We start from the raw sequence: 6,000 nt of genomic DNA on the forward strand, positions 1-6,000 counted from the left end.
AGTTCATGCTGACATTCATACCTATGGCCAATTTACATTCCCCAGTAACCTAACACACATGCTTTTGAACTATAGGATGAAGCCAGATTACCCAGAGAGAACACACACAGACACAGGGAAAGACATGAACTCCACAGCATCCCAAATGGCTCAAGCCCAGGACCTTGTTGCTGTGAGGCTAACTACTGTACCAAGTGCGTGCCCTCAAATCTAGACTCATAACCCTGAGGTATGAGTTCCATGGCCACTGTCTTTATTTGAAAATCTGAGAAATTAAGACGGACTTAAATCAGAAAGATGAATTCTGTTCTGAATTGTAGTAGTTTAAAATAGAAAAACACAAATTTATACAAGATGTTTTTTGAGGGACTGCTGCTTTAGCAAATCGTATCACATTTGATCAAGGTAAGCAACACTTCTTGCTTTCTTGCACATGTGGGGAAAGTTGAGCCTGTGACTGCAGTAACTTGTCTTATTAAAGTTCTTTTGCTTTTCTTTCAAATCTTACACGCCTTTTCCCTCCTAACTCTTTCCACTGAATATTTGTGTCTTTCTTCTAGCTCGCCTCTCTGTCTCCATCTCTTGTCCCTCTCTCCTTTTCCTCCTCCCTCTCTCCCTCTCAGTCTCCAGCGTCTCCCAGCAGTGCCCCCAGTGAGAGCAGCTAAAATTAAGTGGTGCCACTTCTCAATGACACTTTAATGATAGCACCGCTGCTCAGCACACAGAGAGATGGGAGAGGTATGAGCATCTGCTAAAGATAGGCCCCTCAGACACAAACACACAGTATACAGCCACACACACACCACAGACACACACAGGCAAAAGCAGACACACTCACACGTCCAAACGAGTGAACCTCCCTTTCTCTCGCCTGCCACAGGGACCATGGGGGACGGGTGGAGTCTAATTAAGAATGTCTGTAGGGAGACGTTTGTGTATACTTGTGTATGTGTATGTGTGTGTCATTCCAGCTTGGCATCACCATCACCTGCCTGGCACTGCCATTATGGCTGGCATCTATAAGAGAGAGTGAGAGAGAGAAAGAGAACTAGAGATAAGGAGGAGACTGGTAACAGAGAGATGCAACACTTTTAACATGAAAGCAAAGAGGAACGGTTGGACATGTGTGAAGTCTTACCAAAGCATGTTCTCGCTATCATTCCTCGGTGGAATTCTTTTGGTAAGCTGATTTAGCTAACATATGACAAAGGTAGGGCCTTGTGTGTGTACGCATGTATGTTTTCCACTGAGCTCCTTCAAGTGCCCTGGTGATGGAGTTCCAACATGTTCTTAATGTTGTCAGCATTAAGCAAGTGGTTAATCAATTAGGCCACTACTACCCTTACAAGATCAATACCCAGACTTTAAACCTGTATCAATAATGTAACAATGACTGTGAAAACACATACCTCTCACTGTATCCGTCATATCTCAACAGTAAAAATTACAGTCTTTACTTTTTTCAGTGTTTTTATTTATCAATTTTCTACTATTTAGAAAACAGGAAAGCAAGAAAAACTATAGTATTAATGTGTGTTTGGGTGTGTGCGCTGAGGTCACTGTCAAGTTAAAAATGCAGCTGTAGGCGAGAGTGCCAAGTGACATTTTAAGAGTCCCTCTCAACCCCGACCCACCCCCAATCACAACCACATACTCGCAGGGGTCTGACTAGACTAGACAGATCATCAGCAGTGTGATTCAGGGCCTCATCTTAACTTGCACACACACACACAGACACTCACATAGACAGACATGTCACTTTTGTGGCAGTTGAGATCAGATGTTCTCTTCTCAGCAGACCTCATGTAGTGAGCTACATCTGCCTCCCCTAACACACACAAACACCAAAAAATACTCGTACCAGGCCAAACTATTTTCATTCCTTTTTTCAAATCATGTCTCTTCCATAACATACAACTGAGTGTTGAGGTATTTGCTACATTGGGTCGGTGGTTTAGAGCACATGCTCCACTTACATTGGAAGTGACTGATCACAAACACTATCAGAGACAGATTTGTGCACCTCTTCTGCACAAATGAAACAAACAGGAAAAAAGGGAAACCAATGGTGGAAAAAAGCTAATCACCTGTTTTTTTGTGTTTTTGTGTCTGTGTTTAGGTTTTTTGTAGTTGGGAATTATGGTAGAATAACATCAGATCACATCACATAAATGTGTAAATAACTCCACACAGATGCTACAGTTTTATCAAAATACAAGAACAAGTGCACAGCACAGTGTATGGCCTTTATCATCCTACATATATTATATATTCTACAAATTTGCACATAGTTTCTCATATATTCTGGTATATTATTATAATTACATTGAACAAAGAGTAAGATTGGAGTTCGGAATATTTATGTGTTCATAATAACATGTTCATAATAAGCTAGAACCGTGTCCCGCTTGCTCATTACGCTAATGCACCAACTTATATTCTTGTGCTTTACACTTGTGCTTTTCTTGCTTTTATAGCTCTGACAATATGTATAGACTCAAAGTAAGCTCTGAAGTTATATATATTTATGTACATATTTATTTACACAGCACCAAATCACAACAACACTCGCCTCAAGGAGCTTAGATAACTATAGTTTACTATTTCTGTGATATCTGTTTACGTGGCATCTGGAAATTGAGTTCCTCAATTCCAGCCCATCAGCACTGGTGTCATATTGAAGCCATCATGTTATATTCCATCAAGGGGAAAAAAGAAACCATTGTCATGAGTGAAAACAAAGGTTGACATGATGCAAAGAAGCAGCCACCTGAAGCTAGGTGTGTGTGTGTGTGTGTGTGTGTGTGTGTGTGTGCGTGCGTGCGTGCGTGCGTGCGTGCGTGCGTGTGTGTGTGTGTTCCATTACACCTTTGCTTCAGGTACATTTTGTGTCTCAAAGGGACAGAGAGAAGCATTAAGGCTGAAGCACATCATACAATAACGGCATGAGACCTTCCCTTTCTGGATACACACCTGCATACACACACACAGTATATTAAAGAAATTATTAATTATACAAGATAAAATAAAATATTGGCAGGTTACTGAAGAGATTTTGATTTTCAGGATAAGAACTTCTCTTTGAAAGACACACACATATACACACCGGCCTTACCATACACACATGTTACGTTATCCTTCTGGAGGTTGACACACAGTAATTACCCCTGACATCTAAAAAAGATATTTAAGGTGCGTTCATTATAGATGCCCCTTTTATACACACAGGTATATATGTGTGCGTCCGTGTATGTGTATATATCCATGTGTGCGTGATTGCTGATAAAATGTGTTGCACTTGATTTTATTTGACAACTTAAAGGGTGTATAAATAAAGTTATTGAAGTAATTTAAGATTTTTTTAATCCGGTATGCTATGTTTTTTAACAGAACTTGCAAGTGAATAGCTCATTATATACAAAAGAATAAATACTTGCAAGGACAGCCTAGAAAGAACAGAAAAAGCATACCATGCAATCCAACCGTAAAGGAAATGTATTTGGACTGTGTGTGGTATGCCAACTTTTCCATTTAGTTTTAGACTCATCTCCACTAAACGGGTTGTAGCTAAGCGTGCATTTTGTGCATTTTACTATCTCATGCAGTATTTCAATTCTTTGTTTGTTGGTTGATGTTAGTGAGCTGTTATTAGGATAGTCACTAATAAAGTGTTCAGGCAAAAGTTAATAATTGCCATGTTATATGCGTTAGTCTGCACACCTGAAGTCACACCAGAAGATTCCAGTTGCTACGTAATATTGATAGATCATTCTACATTACACTGATACGTTAATGAAAATTCTGTAAATTTATGCAAAGCTATATCCTTAACGCTAAACTGATACACAAAGAAACAAATCAGTATTAGTTTAAACAGCTTCAGCGCAAGCCACTAGGTGGCTTTAGATTAAAAGCGGGGATCCATTGGTGGTGTCTCCTGGGACTCATATCTGAGCTTGATCAACTTCCATTAGGTAACTTTGATGAGGGTGTCTGATGTTGAAAAGTTTGAAACATCCTATGGTTACTGGATTACTGAAGTTACACCCCAAAGAGAACATTTAAAAGATATATCTTAAATACAATTATATCTTTAAAAATGCTTGAACTGATATCATACAGAATTCACATAACTGCTTTTTTGCATCTTTAAGGTCTTTTAAAGATCACATTTTGCATATATATTTTAAAAAGAATAATATTAATTGAAGTTTACCAATAATAATAATGACAATGATGGAAAATGTAAGAAAGGTGTTAAATATTGTCTGGTTTTAATAGTCCATAAATTTAAGTGGAATTTACCTGGTATTTCTAATAAAAATATCAATCAAGAAGTGAAAACTAGAAAAAGTTGTAAAAAAAAATGTTGAGTTTTTCTAGAACCTTTGAGTGGGGTAGTGTAATATCAAACTTCCTGCTTAACTGCTACAAAAAAATTCCCTCCTCTCTTTAACTCCCATTTTCTCCATATATGTGTTTGTCTTCTGTTCATTACTCTCAGTCTCACTGGTTTTGCCCGTTGATTTGAGGTGTCCACACTGAGCAGACCTGCGTGTCATGTCTGTGGGAGTCATATGCCATATTACCAGCTCTGCTTGCAGTCATTGTTGCATTTGTCTTCGCAGGCAGCCTGGTAAAGAGAATCAAATCACATTTACCTGTCCTGTCATGTTCTCATCAAAGAGATTGTTGTGACCCTGTTTATGTACAAAATGTGTGTGTGTATATACAACACTTTTGTATGTACAGTATGTGCAAGCGTGTGCTACTGAAACAACTACCACATAATGAAGCCGTATAGAGCAGTGAAACAGGACAGGGACAAATTGCACTGCAGGCCCTTGTTAACGCCACTCTGATAAAGGGGCATTGTTCTGAAAACTATCTAGTGAACTGTTTACAAAGAGTTACAGAAAGTCATTGAGATAAAAATGAGAAGGGTTTTTGTTTGTTTTTTTAGAAAAAACAATAATAATAATGTTATGTTTTAGACTTTACTTGTAAGTACACAAAATATTGATCTCATAAGATAAAACATTATTTTAAAGATAAGGTTAACACATTAACTTTCACATTTTAAGACTAGAAAGATAAACACAATGTACATATTATAGGAGGGCTATAATAAGGAGAGTGATGTTGGACAGATTAATTTACATGGATGAAATGAAGAATAAAAAACCCAGAGTGGATACACAGGGCCAAATCATTTGTCTACAACTTACTTGTGAGGAGACCCCCCCCCCCAAATCCACTATCCACCTTTAGCACACACACACACACACACATAAATCACATGAGTTTTGCTAATGAAGCAAATTATTTTGGTAATCTTCGTTTGAACTAAGACTCGTGGTAAGAAATGCAGGATATTACTGGGCAACCTGGGTGTAGAAAGACTGGGCATATGGCAGAAATGCAGAAAGAGTTATTAAACTGTAACCATCCAATTTATTTCCATTTCTTTTCATAAAGTCTGTTCTTTGTCAGACATTACCTGTGTGTGTGTGTGTGTGTGTGTGTGTGTGTGTGTGTGTGTGTGTGTGTGTGTGTGTGTGTGTGTGTGTGTGTGTGAATGTTATTAGAGACCTGCTGGCAGATTTCCCAACTTTCAAGTTGTCAATCTTCAGACAAAGTCAGTTGATCTGAACTAAAGCTTTGCGTCTTAAAAGAGGTCTGGAACATTTTACGCTTCAAATGATTCCGTTTTTTGACGACTTTTTCTTTGGTTAAGAACATTAGTCAGAACCCGATTTTTTTTTTTACATGGGCGCTTGTCAGAAAGCTGGAAGGTAGGAAGGCAATTCAGACATCTGTGGTACAATCAGTATTAAAAACAAAATAATTATTTTTAAATGTTCTCAGAAGAGACTTAAAAAAAGCAAACCTTAAAAAGTATATCAGTGTAGATTTCCATTTCCTTAAGCTGCTGGTGGAAGTTTATCAACTAAAATTTGCTAATGTTTATAATTTCGATATATATACTGTATGAATTCC

Source organism: Astatotilapia calliptera, chromosome 1 (assembly GCF_900246225.1).
Source record: "Astatotilapia calliptera chromosome 1, fAstCal1.2, whole genome shotgun sequence".
Classification (NCBI taxonomy): Eukaryota; Metazoa; Chordata; class Actinopteri; order Cichliformes; family Cichlidae; genus Astatotilapia; species Astatotilapia calliptera.